The sequence below is a fragment of the Citrus sinensis genome, chromosome 8 (genome assembly GCF_022201045.2).
Source record: "Citrus sinensis cultivar Valencia sweet orange chromosome 8, DVS_A1.0, whole genome shotgun sequence".
In the NCBI taxonomy this organism is placed as follows: Eukaryota; Viridiplantae; Streptophyta; class Magnoliopsida; order Sapindales; family Rutaceae; genus Citrus; species Citrus sinensis.
The window spans coordinates 23,484,933-23,511,349 of NC_068563.1; the positions used below are offsets into that span (position 1 = coordinate 23,484,933).

The window sequence follows — 26,417 nt, forward strand, 5'->3', positions numbered from 1 at the left end:
GTGAAATATAGAAACAATTTACGTGGACTACCCCAAGGAAGTACTTAGAAAAATAAACCAATCAGAAGCTTGGCTAAATTTGAAGAAACGAAAATGTTATTGAGTTTGCTGATAAAATAAACTAGGTTTCTAAATAATGATAAATTTTATTAAAATTCTCAATGAATAAAATTAGGGTTTAGAGCCCCTTCATAACAAGACTAAATATCGAGAATTTACTAAAATAGGCAAATTCGAAATATAATATGATAATTAAATTCTCCTAGTCAAAATAAGAAAAGAAAGCAATCGGCACTCAAATCCAAGTTCTAGATTTAAAAAAAAAAAAGATAAAAATCCTAGAAGAATTAAAAAAAATAGGAAAAAATCTAAAAACTAAAAAAACAACTAGTAAAGAAACAGAATTTCTGGCTTGACCCCGAGTCAAAATGGCACAAGCATTCTTGGTTAAATTCGTTTCATCGCAAGCTTTAAAAGATATGTTATATGCTAAAAACGAATACTTGTAGCTCAAATTATAGCCTTCAGAAAATACCCCGACTGTAATACACAACTATCCTATGTCAAAGTTTGTAACAAATGAGACACTTTTTCCAATGTTGGTCTGGATTTTGGACTCTCATCTAAATATGAAATAGCGACTTTCATGATTGATAACAATTTACCCCGAACATTGTGTGATGGGGTTGGAAGCGAGGGTCCAATATTTCATGAGGTGCTATGACGAAGTTTGAAGATGAAGAGCATATTGAGAAAATAAAATGTCTTGGATGCTTTCCCTTCATCACTTCCAATGCTAACAATCCAGAACTATGCATGCCACACTTTTTTGCAACTTTCAGTGTGTATGTAAGCTCTTAAGGGAAAAACAAATAAGAAATTACTTTTTTTTTTAAACTAATAATCTAGTAAGCTTTCACTAGTATACTTAACAAGTTTGAATAAAGTACGTGCCTAGCGCAATATATCCATACGTGCCTGCAAGTTCTGTCCTATTGGATGAGTCTAGCTTAAAGAACTTGGCAATTCCAAAATCAAAAGCACGAGCTTCATACTCTAAATCTAACAGTCCATTCTTACTTTATATATCTCGACGAACAATTGGTGGAAAGCAATCATTGTGCAAATATGACAATGCATCAGCCACACCTTTATCACATTCCTTCTCTTTGTCCAGCCCAATTTCTCTGCTACTGCATCATTGCTCAGGATCATGGCCAAACTACCCATTTCAAGAAATTCATAGACCAAAAACAAGTGTCGGACATGTGAACAAAATCCATATAATTTCAAAATGTTACGATGTCATATCTCTGTCAAGGCCTAACTTCATTCAAGAAATTTTGCTGACATGCCATCTCACCTGGAAGTAGTGAATGAAATTTCTTGACGCAATAATTTCTCCAGATGGTATCTCAACTTTGTAACCACTCCTTGTCCATCCTTTCCAATGCAATGCTCATCATCAAAATTATTTGTTACTCTATCGATTCCTTCGTACACGAATTTTCCATCAAAAGTTAACATTGAAAGCAACCTGGGAGTATATCCAGGGCTACTCTATTGTGTTTGTGAGCCGTTCTTCCTTCATCAAAAATTAAAAAACAATCCAATCAAAGAAATTAAGAGAGCAACAGTCACTAAGAGAGGAAACACATAACAACCCAAATCTTTCTCAAGGTTTGCTTACGTGAGTTGAATACTTTACAAGATGGAAAACCTCTGATATCTCCGCACAATCTTTTGTTCCCTTGTAATGCTTTCATTGGAGCATCTCTGAATGTTGTGCTGTCAGGAATCGGTCCCTGTAACGCATTGTAAGATATGTCAATTCGTGACAGCCAATGCATTTCCTCAAAGCATCTTGGAATGAAATTAGATGGGTTATTGTGGGGAGATTCAGCTTCTCTAAGCTTTATATACGACATATTGAGATGGTATCTCTTCTTCGAAAAGGTTAAGACTCAAAACTAACTTTAAAAGATGAATCAACTTCTCAAATTTATTTGGAACTTCCTAACTAAATTGATTGTTACTCAAAATTAAGTAATGCAATTTAACCAATTTGCTGAGACTTTCTAAGATTGAGTTGCATAGTCTATTCTTAGTTAGGCCAAGGTACTCGAGTTGAATAAGTGATCCAAGTTCCAGAGATAATCGTCTAGAAAGTTGATTACCACTCAAAATTAGTTAGACCAGAGAACTATGCTTCCTAAGTTCTAATGGAATCTCACCAACAATATGATTAGAAGAAAGACAAACAACCTCTAATGAGTTGGTCAAGTTCGTTAAAGAAAGAGGGATTGAGCCATTGAGTTTATTTAAACTCAAATTTATATTGGAAAGAGATTTCAAGTTTCCTATTTCATCCAGAATTGAACCAAAAATTGAATTTTTATAAACATATAAGGTAGTTAAGTTGGTCAAGTTACCAAATGAAGGAGGGATTAAGCCACTAAGTTTATTGTCACTCAATTCTAAGACAACCAAATTAGTCAAATTACCCAAAGGCAGTGGGATTGAGCCGCTGAGTGTATTGCTAGTCAATTCTAGATAGTAAAGAGATTTCAAGTTTCCGATTTCATTCAGAATTGAACCAGAAAGTGCATTACTATCAAGATACAAGGTAGCCAAGTTAGTCAAGTTACCCAAAGAAAGAGGGATAGAGCCACTTAGTGTATTGTCACCCAATCGTAGATTGAAAAGAGATTTCAAGCTTCTTATTTCATCCAAGATTGAACCAGAAATTGCATTGATATCAAGATACAATAGCCAAGTTGGCCAAGTTACCTAAAGAAAGAAGGATTGAGCCACTGAATGTATAATTGGACATTTGTAGATTGGAAAAGGATTTTAAGTTTCCTATTTCATTTGGAATTGAACCAGAAAGTGCATTGATATCATACAAGGTCGCCAAATTTGTCGAGTTACACAAAGAAGAGGGTTTGAACCTTCCAAAAAGTTAGAGCAAAAAGAAAGTTCATTGAAAAAGCTTAATCTGCCTACTTCATGTGAAATTGAGCCACTTAGCCGATTCATAAACAAGTAAAATACCTTCAAATGAGTCAGTGGCCAATTTTTGGCGGTATTTTTCCAGAAAACTGATTAACAGATAAATCAATGAGCTTGAGCACTGAAAGGTTGCCAAATTGTGTCGGAATGATTTCGAAGAATTAATTTAAGCTAAGATTAAGAAACGCAAGAAGAGGAAACGATGATAATGAGAAATCACGAAGTGTACCTTGTAAGCCTGCACTTGTGAGGTCCATGCTATTGACTCTTTCGGCATGGTTGCAATGAATTCCAAACCAAGCACACTGGCTTATTTTGGTTGTATTATTAAGAGTCCACGAAGGCAAGAGAGAACCATTATGATTTTGAAGGCTAGTTTTCCATTTAAAAGTACATGAGCTTCCTCCAAAGAATCGGAATAAGCGGTGTGTGGAAAATCCAAAACATGGAATAGCATTGAGAACATGACTGAGAAGAATTTAAAACAGGTAATAGGAAACACCATTGGGAAATGCACAGTAGAGAACAATTAAAGATGATACAACAAGAATTGAATGATTAAATAGAAATAAACATCAAAGAAAGATATACAAAGAAACACACTGAAAGCCAAATTTATAGCAACTAACCAACTCGAGAGAGCAAATGAGTTAAGAGTCACCTGAGGTCAGCAAGTCAATTGCGTCAACACCTCTAAAGTATAACTTGCTTTTAGGGGAAAATAATGGGTTCATTATTGAGGCCCTAGTAATTGTATAAGAGACGTGCGTGTCTTGCCTGGTTGCTCCTAATGTTATATTCAATAAAAATTGTAGTTTAAAAATAACAATATATATTGTAGTATTTTCAGTTACCAGCGATGCTTCACATACCCAATTATCATCGGGTGGACACTCATGAAATATCAGATAAAAATTGTAGAATATTATGAGATAAATAATTACATAAAGTATGAAAATTTTGTTTGACACATGTTCTTTGTCTATGTACTTTAATGATGAGATAAATAACAATGATGATATATAGCCACAAACAATTTTGCACAAATTAGTGTGTATAAATCAAAATGGCATGAAGATCATCATGTTATATTAATTTGTATGTAATTATACAAGGTGATTGTAACTCTATCATTACTGCATAAGTAATTACTAATTACATAAAAATCATCATGTGCTGAACTAGACTAGGTGCTTTTTCATTTTGGAAAGGAAGACTCGGTACTTTAATGATGTATATAGAGATAAGACAATGATATGTCGGTCCATGTGTTGCCATTTAGATTTTGTATGGCTTACTTAATGGGGTAGCATTAGGCAGCCTTAATTCCTGCACGCCCAAATAGGCAGCTCAATTATTGGTTCATCTGTCCATTGTCTTTTTTTTTTTTTTTTTTTCAAAGGAAAATAAAATTTTTATTAATTCAATAAAATGAATAAATAAATAATTTTTAAAGGATATGAATCTATTTATACCAACAGTTTTACACTTGTCTAAAACTTAGATATGTAATTGCATTACATGATCTAAGAGTATTTAAACTCTCATATGAATAAAGTTTTCCATTAATTCCTAAATTTTGAGATAACCTAATAGTTCTTCATCCTGCTACCAAAATTATTCCTCCCAAGATATAGAAAGAAAGATGTGTCTATCCTTTCAAAAAGCAAAAGATGGAAAGACGTGCATATCTCTACATATCTTCTCTTTTCTTTGGGCTTTGGCCACGTCTAGGTGCCACTTGGAAACCAAATCCCTCCATTTGTCTTCTAGCAAATGCACCGTTGGATGAAAATCAAGCTCAGTCTACGGTAGTAATAAGCACACGTGACATTTAGAATAGATTGGTGATAAGGGTAGTGAAAAGGTAACTACTTTTGTAGCAACAATGTAGTCATAGGTAACAAGTCTGTTGTTGGTCTACTGTATCAATAATAATGTGAGGTGCAACAACATCATCCATAAATCAAATGATTTTTGAGAAACAATGAACTTGACATTAATAGCAATTTGTATGGGGGATTAGCAAAAAAAGAAATTGTAGCAATACTGTTATTAATAGCAACAAGAAAATAATTTTTATGTTCGCAACAATGAAAAACATTTAGAAAACAAGTAATGAGAATTTCATTAATTACAAAATTGTTTGGAAATAAAATCCTTTGTATTGGGGATAGTACAAGTGCGTGGCCTATTTTTTCAATCCTGCAACTTTCTTGTGCTACACGTTTCTTTGCGTTTTGGCATGCTTCAATAGCGCCTTGATTCATGCATGATGTTGTTCCACCTCACATTATTATTGGTACAGTGGAACAACAATAGAATTGTTATCTATAACTATATTGTTGCTACAAAATTATTACTTTTTCATTACCCCTATCACCAATCTATTTTATGTGTGACGTGTGCTTATTACAACAGTAGGCTGAGCTTGATTTTCATCCAACGATGCATTTGCTAGAAGACAAATGGAGGGGTAGGGTGCTCAAGTGGCACCTTAGATATGGCCAAATAAAAGAAAAGATATGCACGTCTTTCTCTTTTTCCCTTTTTGAAAGAATAGGCACATCTTTCATTCCATATCTGGAAAGGTAGCAAGACGGAGAATTATTGGATTATCTCAAAATTCAAGAATTAATGAAGAACTTTATTCGTATGAGAGTTTATTATATTCTTAGGTGGCAATTTTTTTCCTAAAATTTAAATAGATCTAAATTAGTCTGAATTTTCAATATAACTGAATTTTTGAATATGAATAATATGTTTTTTTTTTTGTCTGAATTAAGTTAGTTTGTAACTTAAAAAATCTAAAAACTAGTATTTTATATTTATGACCTTATAAGTTATAAATGTGAAACAAATAATAAACATCTCAAAGAATATAAATAATATAATATATTATCATAATATAAATCATATTCAATTAAATACAATCTCTTACTATTCTAAATTAGTATATGTTAATCAATTTTATTGTAGTTTATGATGTTTTTATCTGAAAAATATTAAGAAAAATTATGAAAATAAATAATGTTAATTTGAAGAAAATAAAAAGATAAAAATAAAAATAGTCTGTCACTATATTATCACAAGTTATAGAGATAACTAATAATGCTAATTATTAGAGATAACTAATAAAAAGATGTGAGGTGAAACATACTCTTCACATGAAATGCACAAAAATCATCCCTTTGAAATATAGACTGGTTGTAGCAACTAGAGAATGCTGACCTGATTGTTGGATAAATTTTGGACAGCAACTACGCATCTGAGGCGGGGCAAGAGGACCCCAGAACATGGCAAGGCTATGCATGTGTTCTGGAGTGTACTTCAGCATGCGATGCCGCCCATTACGGTCCTCTATGGCATAAACAGGGACGGTTTGGATACGCCTCCATCCAATAGAAACAAAAATGGGATCTCTACTCTTGAGTACCTTCTTGTGCCACCATCTGTGTTGCTTTAACCTAGCCTGGAAGCAAAGCCATGAAAAATCTTGTAGCCTTGAAATGAAACAAGAAAAATATATTACATAGAAAAATTAAAATAAAAGAATATATCCCGAAGTTCTACCAAATTTAATGCAATGACTTTAGCTGTGAACTTGTAGGCCATCATTTTCAATATAAAAAATAAGGATTAATTAATCTTATTGATTAGGGAAGAACCAAGGAAAAAAATACAGTGTGCAGCACCAGTCCACTCATTACAATGACAAAAATGAAAATATAACACCTACAAATCACTAAGAATGAAAAGAAAATATATTCTGAAATTATACAATGAAAAAAACCCACAAGAAGTTAAAAACAAACTTTGTCCCATAATACACACATATGGTTTCGGGCATCAAACTTGACTAAATAATAAAGGAGTTTTTATCAAATAATTCATGAGCAAGTTCTCTTTTCCAGGATGACTGAATCTGTCTTTTGAGTTAAGCAGCCCATAATTACCAATATGTTTTATCCAACAAACATCCACAAAGTTTTGAGATGTATTTGAAAAGGATAGAAAGAGAAGACAGCCCAAATTAAGGGAGAAGTAGAAAACATATATCACCACAGCACCTTTAAGGTTATTTGAGTATTCATACCTGCATGTATCCAACATTTTGCTTGCCAAGACCAATTCCTCCAACCAAAACAGGATGGCAAGGATCAAAATATTCAACCATCTCAAAAGGAACATCATGTATCTCCATTCCAAGATATGTTCCTGTTTGAAAGCCCTCTATTCGAGTGACCTCGTCGAGATCATTGAGCTCAGCTATATTCATTTGTTTTGCAAAATTCAATCTTCTCCTTCATCAGGAAGAACCAAACACCAGTTAGCACTCAAAACATAACAGCAGCATGCAGAACACATTATGATGCAAACAAAGTCTACCTTGTCAACCAGTCCAATTTCGTTAGGCTGGACACAATGAAACTTTGCCACATCTTTTTCATGCATTTCCTGCTCAGGAGATTCAGATGCATCATATGTAAATCAAAGTCAAAGGCCATCAAAGCAGATTCTACTAAAACCAAAATATAGTTTCTCTAATACAACTTACAACAACCAAACTTCACTAATGTCTTTTAGCAAAACTATCAACAGATGAGGGATGCATCATCCCACTACAGCCACACCCAAATTCATGGACAAAAAAAATCCATCAATGGAGATGGAGCAGGCAGTGGTACAAGATCCATGCATAATAAATATAATAAACATCGTATTAGTCAAAAGAAAAAGGATATTGTGCATTGAATTTTGCACGTAGTGTGAGCTTTTTCAATCTCCACTCCTCAACTGCTGATTCATCTTCATTCGCAATTCCTACACTGCCAGAATTATCCTCACATTGCCCTTCATGCTTCTCACATGTTTCTAAATCTTCATAATCACCATAGACAGCATCATCACTGTCATCATCTTCAGATTTACCCTTTGAAACTTGATTTTTCTGAGCAGCTTTGGACCAATCACCCATAACAAAACGGTCTCAGATGCTTTCATATGCTTCTTCCTGTTTCCAGCTTTTAAGATCTCCGTAACTTTAAAATTTGGAACACTCATCAGTATTGACAATCCCACTATCCAATCATTCTCTCAACTTCTGCAATAAATGAACAGGAATTAGAGACTATGCAAATACAAACTACATTCAGTTAACATCAAGCTTGTATATCAATGCTAAAACTAACAACACATCTAAAAGTATTACTTGTTGAGCAAGACCTCAAATTAAGAAAAAAAAACAATCAAGTAAATAACCGTACAAATAATCTCAAGACAGACCTTATTTCCTTTGACCTTCGGCTTAAAAAATTCATCATCATCACTTTCTTCACCCTTGCTACTATCGTGCACTTCTTTGGACAAAGTTTCAGATGTTGATGCTGATTTCCGGTATACAAGCTGAATGAGATTCGTGCATCGTCTCAAGGAGGACTTAGTCAACATTAATTTATTTTCCATGTCATCTTCATATAGCGCAACAATTAAGACTGTTCAGAAACTGAAAAGAAAATTCCACAGAAAAATCAAAACAGAGGAAATATCCATTTAAACTATTTAGCATTTGTAGAGACAATTATTCAATGGAAACATCATATTGCATTTCATGATTGAAAACACCACTCTACTCATCTTAACTTGGCTCATGTCAGCTATATATAAACTATAGTTACAAATAAAAGAGGGGACATATTCTCCTTTAAGTCCAGTACTGAATATTGCATCACAATAATAGTAAGTATGAAAGAAATACCATTATCCTCTCTTTCCTCTGTACCAGAAGATAATTGATTATCAACAGTGTCGTTGTCATCATCTTCGCCCTCATCACTGTCACCATCCTCACCCTCTTCATATGAATCCTGCAATGAAGCAAAAATGCGGAACATTATTATTGTAAAAAAAAGGTGCAGCTAGATACTACATGTGAACTGAGTTGCGAAAGAAAAATATTTGAGAAAATAAAAAAGCATAATAAAGGTGATGACTAGTAAAAGCCCAATTTCTAAAGCTTGCCCCACAAAAGAAAAGCCACTTAAATTATGAAGTGACATGTACAACACATAGCATCAAGACCAAGGGGCAATGGAAGTTTACAAAGCAACAAATAAAAGATGAAATGGTTTTATTATAAAAGTTACATAACTTTTAGAAAATCCTGTATGGCTACATTATCAAAACATTCAAATCTAGGATATGCACAATCGCATAGTTTTGACAAGTGTGAGGTGTTGACATGGCCTCAAAGAATACGCGCATCGAGTTCAATATATACCAGATTCAACAAAGCAAGGAGACATAGACCAGCATCTATAAAGAAACAAAAACTGAAATATGGTTTCTTGACACTCCGCCACCCCTTCCCTATTAAGTATTAACACATTAGTTCGTGAAAAATGGAGATAATACCAGTCACAATTAAGACCTTCTGATCACCAGAATCTACACCATATCCAAAGATAGCTCTTCTACGATGCTGTCCCTCATTAAATTCAACATGTTCCGCAAAGTTATCTTCATCAGAATTGCTAACACTTTTTAATATCTGCATCTTCATCTGAGGACTTTGAATCTTCCATTTCCACAGCGACGTGTTTTTTCACGAAACCCATCGGCATTCACTTGTCATGAGTATAATCTGTATCATCATCCATATCTTTGCATTGTTGGTAGCATCTGATGAGATATTAGGCTTCCGGCCGAAAACAGAAATGAAGCTCTTTTCAAACTTCTCATCAATTGAATATTTGGTATTTTGAAACAATTTTACCAACATCTCACCAACATCTTGAGCCTTTCCTGGTAACGGCGAAGATGACAAGATATTTGCCTCTTTATCCTGTCAGGTTGTATAAGTCAAAAGAATATATCATCAAGAATACAAGAGCTATTTCCATTTTATATTATTCAAAACAAGATCCACAAAAGATATTAAAGGTTTTTATGTATCAACCCAAAAAAAAAAAAAGGAAACAAAATAGTAAATCTCTACAGTTTAATTTTCCATTTTCATCATCCATATTAGAAAATTGAACAAAGTGGTCATTGATGTTTATATAGACAGCGTCCTTGTCATAAAGGAGATCCCCAAGGCCAGACATGGGTGCATAAAAAAGTTTTTCCTTATCACGTAGTCCCTTCTTTTTGGCAGCAGAAGGTAAAGGACATGGATCAGCTAACCCTGTACCCCAGCTAAACTTTAGTCACCAACACCAGCAATGTGCACCTGTTTCAAAGAAAGAACATTTGATTATAAATGTTTAATTGATTGGATAAAGGCAAGATAGATGAACATTTAATAGAAGCTTAACAATCTTAATCCATAAGCCTCAAATGACCTTCAGGGCTGTCATGCTAACTAACATGCCATGTAAATTGCAACTCTGTTATAGAAAAAAGAAAATTCTCATTAGTCAGCTTTTGTCCTAATGTTTCTTACAGTTTCACCTTCAATGTACGTCCATATCAGGCATTGCTAAGCCAAATGCACAAAGCTCCATGTAACTTAAGCATAACCAAGGGGAAAAAAATTTTACAAATTGCTAATTGATCACCTTTTCCAAAGCTGAATTTTACATTTTACATATAAAACCTGCATCCGTGAAGCCAATGAGGTTGAGATTTGCTTATTATGAAATAAGACCTCTCTAAGTTATGCTTAATCAAGTTCTTCACAACTTACATCCAATTTTCACCAGAATGATAAACAAGTCCTTGCCTAATGGCCATATAGATGAAAAGTAGGTCCTAAAACCACCTAAGCTTAAGTAACATATGTCCAAAACTCATTAAATTTTCAGAAACACCATATGCAACAATAACCTTATGTTGAGAAATGAACCTGCTTCTCACCTTTAATTGTATAAAAAGGAAAAAAATAAAATAAAATAAACCCTTAAGCATATTCTCAAAAGAAAAAATTTCCAAAGGCAATTGTGAGGTTAAGTGCTTTACAATGCATAACCTTAGTCCCCTTTTTCAGATTGCAACCTCGTAGATAACCATAAATTGTGATGTTTCTGTCACATTTATTATTCATATGCACTCTTTCAGGAGGAGTAACATCTTCAAAACGATCAATCACAACATAAGGACGACCAGTTCTCCAGTGCAAAGAAGGAAACTTCTTAACAGAAATAAACTTTGTTAGATTGCAAATATCTGTTTTTGTGCACCTAATGAATTAGGGAAAGAAAAAAGAAAAAATTAACCTAAAAAAGAATTCTATGATTTGAAACTACTAATTTAACTACAATATTGGGTGAGATGTCCATAACACAACATACTGTATATAATACTTACTTCCCATGAAAGAGACCAGATAATTTAAATAGTTTTGCTCCATAGTATGTTTCTGTCTAGAAGCGATGCTTGAGATGCTGCTTCATTTTTCTTAGTTTCTTCTTATACTTGAACTCCCATAAACTTTGGCAATCCATGATTTTGCATTAAATTAAGGAACTCAAAAGTTTCCTGTAAGAAACAAAACCCAGTTACCAAAATTCGAAATTGTTTTAACTGCATTGTTATTAAATATATGCTTAACTCCTTAGACACAGGAAAACAGAAAATCATACAAAACCAATAACATAAAACTTATGTTATGGAGATCGCAAAAGGAAAAAGGAGCAGCGGCAGCTCCATCGACACACATATGCAGTGAAGTCCAAACCAAATAGAACTGTTCAAAATGACATCTCACCATTTCAAAACCGCGACTTGCATCAATGAGAAGCAGTGACAAGTCAGCAATCTTTGCACAATCAATCATGCCATTGATATCATTCGGGCAATCCACAAATTGTAGCTGCCTTTTCTTACCTAATGTATTTCATCAAATCCCTCTTAATGAATTCCATTGTATTTCAAATCTAACAAAGAAATTACATAAACTAGATCAAACCTAACCTGATACAACACTAATAGGTCCTCGAACCTCAGGTACTTTATGCTTAGTGTAATGCTTAATAAGACACTTTACTAACAAAGACTAGCCAATCTGCCACCACCATTTCATAAATTAAAATCACCATCTAAAACTTTCAAAATTTATTACTGAATTAAGGCATAATAAATGAAATTTATTTTTTTAAACAAAATTAATAATGCAAAACCTGGGTGGTTCCTGAACTACAACTACATATGGTGGTGGTTCACCATAAGAGCGGTCTATAGTCGGAATGTGTAGCCGACGTTGCTCTTTCTCTGTCGCTCGCATCTGTGATCGCTTGGCTTTCACAGATGAAGTAAAACCAAATGCCTGTTAGATGATAATAACAATAAATGATAATTAAAATCAGCAAAAGCAAAGGAATAATATTGTTTATTTAAATTCAGATTTGGGTTTCTTTTTGCCGAAGAGCCCGATTGGCGAGTCCTGTAAGCCTTGTGCGGCTGCAGTTTCATGGCTCCGCTGCTTGCTGCCGTATTCATATATGTGAACTGCCTCGAGGCGAGTGAATGAGAGGAATGCTTGCTCGGCAGTTGCTACTTCTTGTAAGTTAAAAACTCTTTCTCTGCAGGTCCGCTAAATTTATAGCCGATATCCGTGTCACCAACGGAGAGACCAGTTAATTCTGACGGCGCCAGCGGAGAGGTTAATTCAGATCGGCAATAGCAATAGAGAAGAGGATGGATGCCTACAGAGAGCAGGAGAAGAGAGGTGCCAGGTTCAGAGGCTATGAACGTTGCTATTTGAATTTTTTTCTCCAAAATAAGGGTGATAACCTGATAATAATTCCACCTCACTTTTTTTTTTTGGGCAATAACACCCCATTTATTATTTTTATTGTTGTAATTATAATTTTAACCTCAAATCCCAAATATTAATCTTAAAACACATTTTAAGTGATATAGCAGTTGAGTGGTATCCCACTTATAAATTTCTTTTAAATTAAAATAGATCCTATGAAATAATTTATTTTAAATCTTATCCTTTTATTACTCCTTTATAATCAAACACCTTTTACAATTAAAATTCTTTCAACCTCTATGTTTTTCACTTGGCTGCAAGCTAAACAAAGAGAGTGAGGAAGTTTAGGAAGAACAAAGCTTTCAGTTTTTTTCTCAATCATGACACATTTGTAATTTTCACCAAATTATTTAACTATTACTCAAAAATCTGTATTTCTAAAAAAGAAAAAAAATATAAATTGATGGGATTTCAATTGCTTGGCTACAAACTAAATGAATAGAGAAGAGTCGTTCAGGAAGTGTAGAGTTTGGAGTGACAGATTTCTAGAATTCAACTCCAATTACTTCCTAAGATCTCAAATCAAACAATCAAGATGCTAAAAGAATCAACCAGATCAAATCAAAAGGAAACTATGAACTGAAAAGAAAACAAAGAACTAACAGCAAGAACACAGGAATTAACGCAGTTCAGCTAGTTCACACTAGCTTACATCCACAGGAAACCAAGATCAACTTTATTGATTCCCTCAAGATGATTACATCATGTTTACAGAGCTTATTACAGAGTATATTAAGAAGCTTTCTCATGAATCTTCTTTACCCTTTTAGCTCCCTTAGCACTCTCTCCTATTGTAACAGAATCAGCTGTTTATAACAGCTTCTTCAACAAGCCAAGATGAATCCAGAAACGCACGTGATGAGTATGTGTAATAACTAATTCTTAACAAACTTGACCAGCTTCTTTAAGCACGTGTTTCTCTCGTGCTTTACTTAAACCCAAAACGGCGCTTAACGAAGTCGTTCAAGTGAGACAAGAAATTGCTCACCAAAACGCAACATCAATTGTTGTATTGTAATTAACATCAGATGCAAAACGCATGATCAATCTGGCATTTCATCTATCTTGATTTGCTTCACAACACAACAATTCTCCACCTTGAACAAATCACCCCTAATCTTGATTCCTCCAACTTCAGCATGTTAGAAATTACTCAGTCCAGCTATGTCCAAACAGCTCTTGAACATAGTTGTAGGGATGACCTTGGTTAGCATGTTAGCAGGGTTATTGTCAGTGTGCACCTTCATCATCCTAATTACACCTTTGGAAATCACATTTCTTATGAAATGCAATTTGATATCAATGTGTTTAGTTTTTTCATGGTGTCCTGGATTCTTGCTCAAGTAAATTGCACTTGAACTGTCACAGTAAACTTCAACAGTCTCTTGCTTTATTCCCAATTCAACTATCAAAGCTTTTAGCCATAAAGCCTCCTTGATAGCTTCTATTGCAACTGTATATTTAGACAGAGCAACAACATGTTGTAGGCTTACCTTCCAGTTAACCAAGCAACTATCAAGTATAAACAATAACATGTTAAAGATCTTTTCTCGTCTAAGTCCCCAGCAAAATCTGAATCAACAAAACCCCAAAGGCCTGCATTTTTACCATCTGATCTTCCAAATACTATACTATATCCCCGAGTACCCTTCAAATATCTTAGCATCCATTTTACAGCCTTTCAATGTTCTTTACTAAGTGAAGCCATAAACCTACTTATAACACTTAAGGCATGTGATATGTTAGGTCTTGTAAGGACCATTGCATACATCATGCAACCAACAATATTTGCATAAGGAATTTTTGTCATTTGACCCCTTTCTTCATATGTTCTTAGACATTGTAAGCTTGACAACTTAAAGTGTAATGCCAAAGGGGTCACTATTGATTTGCAGCTTGACATCCCAAAGGTTTCAAGTATCTTTTTTAGATACTTTCTTTGAGAAAGAATCATGGTACCCGTCATTCTGTTCCTTATAATTTCCATTCCCAATATCTTCTTGGCTAGACCCAAATCCTTCATATCAAATTCTGAACTGAGCAGCTACTTCAAGGCCTCAATCTCCTCTCTATCACTACAAGCTATCAGCATGTCATCTACATATAATAGCATATATATGTAGCTATCTGATTTTATCACCTCAGATAACTATGAGTAACCATAAACTCATCAAATCTAAGATATCATTGCCTGGGTGATTGCTTCAGCCCATACACTGACTTTCAACAAACACACATAGTCAGCTTTCTTAGAATCAATATACCCCTCAGGCTGTGTCATTAAAATTTCCTCATGTAGTCTTCCATGCCGAAAAGCAGGCTTGACATCAAGTTGATTAAGCTCCATGTCCTTTACAGTTGTTCAAGCCAATAATACTCTTATTGATGCATGCCTAACTACAGGTGAGAAATCCTCTTTAAAATCCACTCCTGCCCTCTGAGTATACCCTTTAGTTACTAATCTAGCCTTGAATCTCCTAGGCTCAGTTGTTGTTAAACCATCTTTGACTCTAAAGATCCACTTGCAGCCAACTATTCTTCTATTTCCAGGCCTCTTCACAAGCTCCCATGTATTGTTCTTCTGTAATGAGGAGATTTCTTCATCTATGGCCTTCTTCCATTCATTTTTATATGAATTTTGGATAGCCTCCTTATAACTCTTAGGCTCATCCTCAACAATTTGATGAGATGCTGCCAGGGCATAGGCTATCAGGTTTGCATATCCATATCTCTGTAGTGCTCTTATTTTTCTTTTCTTTCTGTCTTTGGTCAGCTGGTATCTTGATGCTAAGCTTCTGTCTGCCTTTCCTGATCATCTTCTCAGTTATCAAATCCATGATTTGTATCATCTTTATCTCTTGAAGGCTCTTTACTGAAGGGCTCCACCTTAAAGTAAACTTTGGTCTTGTTTCCATCTTTTTGTGCATCTTTGTGAGAAGGTTTCTTCATATCCAAGGTAGCTTTTTCATTAAACACTATATCCTTACTGATTATGCACCTAGGGGGATTAAGGTTTATACACCATGGTTTAAACCCCTTAACTCCTTCAGGATATCCAATAAACTGACCCTTGAGAGCCCTTGGAGCCAATTTCCTTTGACTGACATGTGCATATGTTGGACATCCAAACACTTTGAGGTTGTCATAATTTGTTGGTTTCTCATGCCATATTTCAAATGGAGTTTTGAACTCAAGTGCAGCAGAAGGACTGAGATGAACAATGTAGCATGTTGTCAATAATGTCTCAGCCCACAAGTTCTTTGGAAGTTGTGACTGAACCAGCATACTCCTTACTTTTCCATTAGGGTTCTGTTAATTCTCTTAGCTAATCTATTTTGTTAAGGTGTCAACCTCACAGTTCTATGTCTTGCAATGCCATGATTTCCACAATAACTATCAAACTCCTGATTACAAAACTCAAGGCCATTGTTAGGCCTAAGTTTTTTAACCCTCAAACTAGTTTGATTTTCAACCAGAGATTTCTATTCTTTGAACTTTCCAAATACCTGGTCCTTGTGCTTCAAGACATATACTCATACTTTCCTTGAATAGTCATCAATGAAGGACAAAAAATAGTTGTTTCCACCTAGTAACAGTGTTTGTGCAGATCCCCAAAGGTCTGAATGTATATATTCAAGGATGCCCTTGGTTGAATGAAATGAATTGCTGAAACTGTTCTTAGTTGCTTTGCCTAAGACATAGTCTTCACAAAAATCCAAGTATGAAATTTTTCCATTTCTCAAAACCCCTTGCTTCTGTAACTCCTTCAACCCCTTTAAGCTCATATGTCCTAATCTTAAGTGCCACAGTAAGGTATTATCATTACATGAGCTGATTGACACTCCTGACAAGCCTGTTATAGCCTCACCATCCAAGACATATACTCCATTTCTTTATTAACCTTTCATGACAACCCTATCACCATTTGAAATCCTCAACTCACTAGATTCAAGCTTAGTACTAAACCCCATTTAGTCAAGCATTCCCAGGGATATTAGGTTCCTTTTGAGTTCAAGAACATATCTAACTTTCTTTAATTTACTTATTATACCATCATCCAACTTAAGATTTACATTTCCCATCCCAACAATTCTGCATATTGTATTATTTCCCATCATTACCTTTCCTCTATCAGACTCCGATAGTTTCACAGGTAATCCTTAAAGGGACACATATGAAATGTACAACTTGAGTTTAGAATCCAGGTACCTGTTGACACATGTTCTGTAGCCACACATACCCCAACTGACTCATACCCTTCTTTCTCAGCAGTTGTTGCAGTCCCATTCTGCTAATTTTTCTTATTCTTGATTTCTGGGCAAACTCTCTTGAAGTGCCTTTCTTTATGGTACTAAAAACACTTATTATTTTTGGGCTTTTGTTTATTGTTTCCTTGCTTCTTTTTCTTTCCATCATTCTTATCAAATTTAGCCTTAACAGCCAACACTTCACCAGTATTCATATTCCCTGACTTTTCTTACAGCCTTTAGTATTCAGAGCAGCCTTAACTTCATCCAGTGACAAAGTTTGCCTCCCACATAAGTGCATCAATAAATTTAGAATATGATGGTGGAAGAGAACTCACCAGAAGCAATGCTTTCCCTTCATCCAATCATTTATTAATGATTTCCAGTGTATCACATACTTTATTGAACTCATCTATGTGGTCATCAAGAGATGTCCCCTCAGCCATTTTAAATGTAAACATCTTTTTTCTTGATGTAAAGCCTATTGGCTAGGGATTTAGTCATATACACATTTTCAAGCTTTGCCCACAAGTCAGCAACTATTTTTTCTTTTGCAACTTCCCTAATAACAAAGTCCCTAAGACTCAAGATTATGGTACTTTTTGCTTTGTTATCAATCTCAACAGCCTGCTGTGGTGTTAATGATGATGAGGATGACGAGGCTTCTTTTCCAGCTTTCTTAGTGACTGGTTCTAAAGCATCACCCAACCCCTGCGTAATCAGCAATGTCTCCATCTTGACCTTCCACATGTTAAAATCATTCTTCCCAGTGAGTTTTTCCATATCGATCTTCGAAGCAGCCGTACTTGTGTCTGGTTTGTATACCAAGCTCTGATACCAATTATAGAGTTTGGAGTGACATATTTTTAGAATTCAACTCTAATTACTCCCCAAGATCTCAAATCAAACAATCAAGATGCTAAAAGAACCAACCAAATCAAATCACAAGGAAACTATGAATTGAAAAGAAAACAAAGAACTAGCAGCAAGTATAGAGGAATTAACGTGGTTCAGCTAGTGTGTGGGGAAACCAGGATCAGCTTTATTGATTTCCTCAAGATGATTACACCGTGTTTACAGAGCTTATTATAGAGTATATCAAGAAGCTTTCTCATGAATCTTCTCTACCTTTTTTAGCTCCCTTAGCATTCTCTCATGTTGTAACAGAATCAGTTATTTATAACAGCTTCTTCAACAAACCAAGATGAATCCAGAAATGCACGTGATGAGCATGTGTTATAACTAATTCTTAACAAACTTGAACAGCTTCCTTAAGCACGTGTTTCTCTCATGCTTTATTTAAACCCAAAACGACGCTTAACGAAGTCATTCAAGTGAGACAAGAAATTGCTCACCAAAACGTAACATCAATCATCATATTGTAATTAACATTAGCTGCAAAACGCATGATCAATCTATCGTTTCATCTATCTTGATTTACTTCACAACACAACAGGAAGAGCAAGGCTTTCAAATGAGACGGCGGATTTAGGAAGACTCTCCGGAAATCATTAATATTGAGGTGAATTTATTTTTTTTTTTTTGTGTTTGTATTAATTGATGCTGAATTTAATTAGTTAGACTTTTCGGCTTTATTTGAATTAAGTTGATGATGAGAATGATATAAGCAATGAACCAAACGCTAAAGAAATTATTGAGCCAAAAATTGGCATGGTCTTTGATACGGCTCAGGATTTGTTTTGAGTTCTATAAGATATGTAAGAAGATAATGAGATTCAAAATTATTAAAAGAACTTCTAGCACATGAGACAATGGACAGTTGAAATATGTAACATTTTCATGTTCATGCAAGGGCAAGGCAAATTCTTTATCAAGCCATCCCTTTATATTACAGTCAACATCTAAAACAAATTGTAAGGCTAAAGTAAGGGCAACAGAATGCCTTGATAAAAAGTGGGGAGTAAGATCCATTACATATGACTATAATCATGAGCTAAACACACCATGTAAGGCTCGTTTTCTCAAAACCAATAAGGCAATGAAGTTGTTTATTCAAAGAAAGTTGGAATTCAATTATCAAGCTGGAATAAAACCAAATAAAAGCTTTAATTCTTTGGTGGTTGAAGTAGGAGGACATGAGAATTTAGCTTTCTTAGAAAAAGATTGTATGAAATGTTTAGACAAAGTAAGATGCTTACAGCTTGGGGATGAGATGCTTCTATAGTTCATGATTATTTCTTAAAAATGTAAGATACCAACTCCAATTTTTTTTTTTTTATATGATGGCTTTAGATAAAGACCCTCAGTTAAAAAATTTATTTTGGGCTAATGCAAGGAGTAAAGCTGCAAATAAAGAATTTGGTGATGTTAATATATTAGATTCAATATATTTAGCAAATAAATATGATATGCCATTTTATGCTTTTGTTGGATTCAATCATCATAGACAGTCAACAATATTAGGATGTAATTTGATTTCCAACGAGGACATCGAGACATATGTATGGCTTTTTCGATCTTGGCTTACATGCATGTTTGGTTGTGTTTCCAAATGCCATAATCATTGATCAAGATAAGGCCATGCAAAAGGCAATTGAAGTCGTTTTTCCACATACGCGATGTAGGCAATGTGTGTAGCATATAATGCTTATAGAAAAACTGAAATGTTACAAGAACTATGAATTGATCATGCTAACTTTGTAGAATGTTGTTTATGATTCTTTAACAACTTTTGATTTTGATGAACGTTAGATGGTGGTCATTAAAAAATATAATCTTCATAACAATGTATGGTTGCAAGGCTTGTATAATGAGAGGCAATGTTGGGTGCCAACATATGTGAAGGATATGTTTCGGGTAGGAATGTCTACTACATAACATAGTGAGAGTATGCATGTGTTCTTTGACAGGTATGTAAATTCAAAACTACTCTAAAACAATTAGTTCGACAATTTAGGCAATGCAGTAGGAGACAAGGTGAAAAAACACAATCGTGTTGATTTTAATGATTTTAAATCTAATATCCCTTATGCTACTCATTATGCCATGGAGCAGCAATTCTGATATGCTTATACAATGGAAAATTTTAGAGAATTTTAGCAAAAGCTAAAATGTAAAATCTTTTGTGAGATATTTTCATGTCAAACAAATATTTTAACTTCAAAGTTTGTAGTAGTTGAAGACGTTTAAGTTGAAGAGGTTTAAGTTAAAGAGGATCATCGTCGTGACCCTTTTAAAGTTTCTTTTAATGAGTTTAATTGGGAGATTAATTGCAAATGTTGACTATTTGAGTTTAAGGAAATATTATGTTGACACGTCATTGCGGTGCTTATTCATAACGAAATATTTTATGTTCCTGAAAAGTATATTTTTAGGCGATAGAGAAAGGACATAAGAAGATGTCACATCAATTACGTGAAAGTAAGTAATGACAATTGCAGCACCAAACCTAAAGGTTTTAGATTTGATAAGATGTGCAAATTTTTTTATGATGTAGCTGAACTAGCAACTAATAATGAGAATAATTGCAATATGGCGTGGGAGGTTTTAAATGATTTGAAAGCAAAACTGATGTTAAATAGAGGTAATGGTGAAATTAGTCAACCTGGCGACAATATAGTTCATGGCACAACAAAGTGTAGGGAGCTTCGTGGTATTCATAGTAGTAAAATTCTTTCTCCATTAGTAGTTAGAAGTAATGGTCATCAGCTTTACAAGCAAAAGCAATCTAAAAATGAACAAATTATTTAAAGAAAAAAAACAAAAGAAGACAACCAAGGTATGAAATTAATAAAATTTATCCAAAATACTTGTCAAATATTTTACTATAATGATCTTGTAATTCCTATATATTTTTTCATTCGAGAGATCTCAAATAATAAGTGGTGAACTACAAAGATATAAATTAGACAACAATGCCATTCATGCAATGGCTACTTCTAATCATCCAATGCAGGTAATGTGTTATTATTCTTTCTATTTGTTTTATAATTATCAAGAGTATGTGATTCTTATTGTCACTAGGTCGATGCCATTTTCCTTTTATCTTTAGGATATTACATGGACAAATCATAATATTTTTTCTAATAGTTACAAACCTTTAGCTTTTTATTTTTAACTAATTGTTTTTAATATATACAGGTCAATCAAGAGTTGTAAGGAGATTGAAGTATAAGCTAGCCAGAAGCCAAGCATAAAAAGATAGAGTTGAAGAATTTATTTGGAAGATTATGTCATCAAATTATAATGCTAGATTATTGTCAAATTATTTTCAGAGTTTGATTTTTGCTATGAAATTTATGATAACGTTATATACCTATTGTTTCTATTGATGGAAAGACCGAAGCACGTCTCCCTAAAGCTTTGACTGCCAGAGGTTAGGAAGAAGGGAGGTGACTGGGCCCTATGTTGGAGTGTAAATTCAAATGCTATGGGTGTTAATGTGCAAGTGTACACAAAAAGTAATATAATGATGAGTATTCAAGATCGTCTCCTCAGGTACTGATGTCACGGAAATTGCTATAGCAGCCTTAATAGTTTTGCTTGAATTGAAAGTAGATTGAACAATTAAACTAATAACTATCTAATAAAATGAAATAAGTAAATATGCAGAAAAGCACATTCTCATGTCAAACACGAGGATAAAATCAATAGGAATGAAGTAGTTGAGTGACTAAACTCTCTTAATGGACTTGACTAATTCGTGCAAATTTTGGTTCAGTTGTTGTAGCATCTGCTACAATACTCGGCAGAATCCTCACACATCCTCAGCTGTCGCATGTTGAATATCTTATATCTATATGCAACCTAACAGTGACCAATTGTTATACCAACATAAGATATAGCATTACACGTTTAAGTTCTATTTAACCTACAAGGTGAATCCCTATATTTAGTTCATCACTAATTTTAGATTAAGCATGGCCCTTTTGGAATTAAGTTGAACTCAATCTAGGAAATCCAATCTAAAACCAAGAATCATGATGATACGTTCCACTAAGAGAGACCCTTTGAGACTCTTTCCTAACTTATATCATTAAATTAGTGGTCAACCAAAATAATGATTTTAAATGAATACTATCACAACAAAATGGTATAGCAAACATGCAACAACATATAAATTCCATCAATGAGCCATTAAGATTTTTTATCACTCAACCACAAATAATATTAGTTTCTGGTTTGCAAAAGAAAACTAAATAATGAAGGTTCAACCGGCAAATACATTCCTATATCAAAGAATAAATAAGAACTCGAAAGAAAAAATCGAAAGACTGAATTCTAATTGATTCCCGTAAATTTTCCATTGGTGCAACCTCGATTCTTGCTCTTGAAATCTGTTTTTCCTTTGTTTCTTTTCGGTTTATGATCTTGGTTTTCAGCCTCCCTCTTCTTTTGCATGTGTGCCCCTTTTATAGTCCAAAATTAGGGTAAACAAAGGTCTAGGATGCGCATCTTCCAGATTAGGAAACTATAAATCACGATCTGTTAATTGCTCTGCACAAGATTTTCTTTGTCGTTGTTCCAGGATTGCTAAAGCACGGGTTACCACAACAATGGCTACAACTTCTACACTGCTCCAAATTTGCTCTAATTCTTCTATAGCCATGTTCTTTTGTCCTTTTTGTAAACCTATTGCTACAGTATCCTTCCCAGGAAAATTTAACTTCCTGTTACCTACAATTATACATATGTTTTAAGCACACAATTATTCAAAATCAAGTAAACTTTATTAAACTTAAACTAAAATAAATGTTAATGCAAACTATCATTAAAATGCACTAAAACACATCAATTACTCTCTAAGTAATCTTGATTTAAGCCTAAAAGTATCATGATAACTCTCATTTCATAGAGTTATCACCCTATCACAAAATGAGCAAGTTAGCGACTTGTCAAAGCTTGGTGACAGGTTTTGTCGGAAGAAGAATGTTTCTTTCTCTTAATAGATCTCATTTTCTTCCTTAATCTTTGAAGTACTCGGTAATACTTGATCATATGAGAATATACCAGAAAAGAAATACGAGACGCTCCCCCTGCATGTCCAAGATCCTAAGAGGTTGGTCACAGGTTTGTTCGGGACTTTTACAAACGACTGCAAGCCTGCTCCTTTAATATGATTAGAAGAAGAGGGAATATGGAATATTCTCGACCAAAGGGAGAGGGAATATTTTTTTTCTTTTCCACACCAATCCTTATTTACTACTGCATCTTTTTTGGGGCGTATAGCTCAGTTGGTAGAGCATTGGGCTTTTAACCTAATGGTCGTGGGTTCAAGTCCTGCTATACCCAAAACCTACAGCTTCTTCAATCCTTTGAAAATAAGGAAAGAGATACCCCCTGTAAGATTAGGTAGCCAGACTTTCTCCCCAACCTCTCCTTGCCGCTATCTGACTGACAAAGAGAGCAAGAGCAGACGAGAAGCTACCACCTAGGTCTTTCGAAAGCAAGCGTTGTGCCAGGATCAGGTAAAAAGTAAAACAAAACTATAGCGCGCAGAGCAAAGCATTCTTGGCTTGATTAGGACAAGCGTGTTATCGTTTCAAATAACTTATATTTCTATTTAGCTCTTTTGTGGATTTTTAATTTCATGGATGTTTACAGTTTGAGATATTCTGATTTATAGTAACAATAGATTGAATGAATATTATATTCGGCCGAGAATCCGTCTGCTTAATAATTACCATTATTGTTTTTCTTATCAAGCTTGGATACAAATTCTGTCTATTTTTGGATACAAACTCTACCTTAGTAGGTTCCTCTTAAAAAATGATTGGCCATTTGTAAGCTCATTACTGTGCTACGCAGCGCAAGCACCGAGATTTCATCTTGAGCAATACCCTTCAATTGAGTCTACTTTATGATAATGTACATAAAAAAAAAATAACTTATCATTGAAAAGTTAAATCTAACAATTAGAAAAATAAAAACAGTAATGTTTTAACAATATTATGAAATAAAGGGATGAACTGAGTATTTAGTCAAAATCTATTGACTTTTGATAATGTGCAAGCATCATGCCAGTGAGAGCTATAGCTAAACCAAAAAATCGAAAGCAAGCATTTTATCGAACATCTCAGAGGTAATCTCATATTTGTGTCTTTCGTTCTTATTTCCTCATCATTGATAATAGCCTACCCAAACCCACAGCAATGGCCACATTTTCGGCTTGCATTGTTATGAAGATCTTATCTTAGCTCCCCATCAAAGTTGTTTTATGCAACAGGTGAATAATCGACAGTGAAGCATTCGTAAAGATGCACTGAAGCACAGCATCAATCAGAGTATCGTTGTTTTAGATAAATATTCTAAACGTTGGAGCTCACCAAATCAATTAATTGCACGAACAAGAGCATATCCATTCCAACCACACATATTCTAAATGTTCAAGCTATTAGCGGTGCTGTGTTCATCAGTTCTTCTCCATCAATCAATCGAATAGAACAAAGGCTGCCAGAGATATTTGATCGTACAAATATATACGTGAATTTAATTTGAACCACGAACAACATGTTTTGTAGCCGTACATTTAAAAAAATTTGGATGTGACAATTGAAGAAAATGTTGAGGACAAGGACTTGAAATATTTGCCTTTTTTGATCTTTTCTTTATTAAATAATATTATTGTCCTCTCTCTTTGTTTGATTCCCATATTTAGCGATTACCCATAGTCCCATACCGATAGTTTTGGTTAGAATATTTGAGAAAAGATTTGCTTTCAAGTTCAAAGAAGAAACTCAAGCATATTCCCTATCAAAATCTGATGGATAAAAAAAAACAAAAATGAAAAATGAAAATTGTACGTATATGATAGTCAAAAAGTAACAGTTTTATTTGTTAATTATAGAAGAGGCCAACGTGTGAAGGCATAAAAGATGAAGGGTGATGGGTTTTATCTAGTTAACAGCATAAGCTTATTTAGTTCTTTGATTCAAAAGTGACAAAACCCTAAACCACTTTTTGTAGCTACGATTTGATTGATGTAAATATGTCAATTTCTAGCTTTTGATCCTTTTCATTTATACGAAATGTTTGCTAAAGTTGGTTTATTCCTATTTTGCAATAATTTCAGTAGTTGGTTTGCAAAAAGATACATAGAAAAGATAAGAGTTTGATTGTTTCAACTTAAATTTTTTACTTAAAATTTTTAATACAAATTTTCAGTTATTAATTTTATACAATCCAATAGTCGATGAACTGACATAATTAAATAGTACTTTGACTTTCAATACCTACCCCTGAATTGCATACAATTAATAGCTCGAAGTTTATGTCAAAATTTTAAATACAAATTTTAAATTAAAATAACCCTTTCCTAACTAAAAGATATTAGGGAGCCCAAATTTATTTTATATAAGCAATATTATAATTGTACGATTGATATTTATAGCTCGTTTGAGAGTGTAGTGAAGAAACTGGGCTGCCAAAACCCAGCTACTAAAGTGTTTGGTAACACTTAGGGGTGGGCAAATTCGGATTTGAATCGAATTCGGATCAATCCGATCGGATCTCGGATTGTTTGGATTGGTGAAAAAAATCATCCGATTATAATCCGAATTCAAAACCAATCCGAATCCGATCCGAATATAATATTCGGATCGAATGAATAATTCGAATTAATTCGGATTCTCGCATGGGTAATATCATATTGAAATTGGATTCTGATTTGCTCAAATAAATCAAATGAATCCAAGTCATTTTCAAGTTGCAAGGCAAAATTGAAATCACGCAAACAAGAAAAAAAAAGCAGCAAGCCAACAAATTGAGAAAAGAAATACAAAAATTGAAAGCACAAAAGACTCAGATCTCTACAATTTTTTGAAAATCAAAGTATCTATTCTTATTCTTATGCAACTTACAAGCTTTGATAGATCAACTCTGTTGGAAACCCTTGCAATAATCAAATAGATGCAGCGGCTAGGTTTGGGACATCAACTTGTGGTTGCGGCTACAGCTGGAAGTGTAGCAACGTGCAGCTCACGGGCTCAGCGGTTGACTTCGTCGATGTGCAGCTAAGGCGTCGACTACTTGAGACTCAAAGAGATCAGTTGGGTTTGTGCGGCTTCTCCAACTCTTTGGCTGGGTTCGTGCGGCTGCAAGTTCTTCTCCAATTCGTTGGCTGGGTTCATGAGGTTGCAACCTGCGAGTGCTTCTCCAATTCTTTGGATGGGTTCGTGCAGCTGGAGCCTGCAAGTGCTTCTTCGATTCTTTGGCTGGGTTCATGCGGTTGCAAGGCCTTCTTTCATCCTTTCTAATTTGGGATTTTAGGGATTTAGTTTAGGGCTGTCGTTTAACTTTTATTTTTTTATTTATAGTTCAATTAATTTTTTTTAATTGCAAAGTGCAATCCGATCGGATTGATCCGAATCCGAACCAATCCAAATCAAATCCGATCGGATTGTAAAGTTTTTATCCGATCGGATTTGGATTGATGCCCACCC

The 26,417-nt window shown here is 34.3% G+C and overlaps 1 non-coding gene and 1 pseudogene across 1 annotated transcript; one reads left to right on the forward strand and one right to left on the reverse strand.

Annotated features, from left to right (window-relative positions):
• Positions 1–746: 746 nt before the first annotated feature.
• Positions 747–15,116, reverse strand: LOC102623561 (uncharacterized; annotated as a pseudogene).
• Positions 15,117–23,195: 8,079 nt separating this feature from the next.
• TRNAK-UUU (transfer RNA lysine (anticodon UUU)) lies at positions 23,196–23,268 on the forward strand. Its single transcript has one exon. It is a non-coding gene; the product is annotated as a tRNA-Lys (tRNA).
• The last annotated feature ends 3,149 nt before the right edge of the window (positions 23,269–26,417 follow it).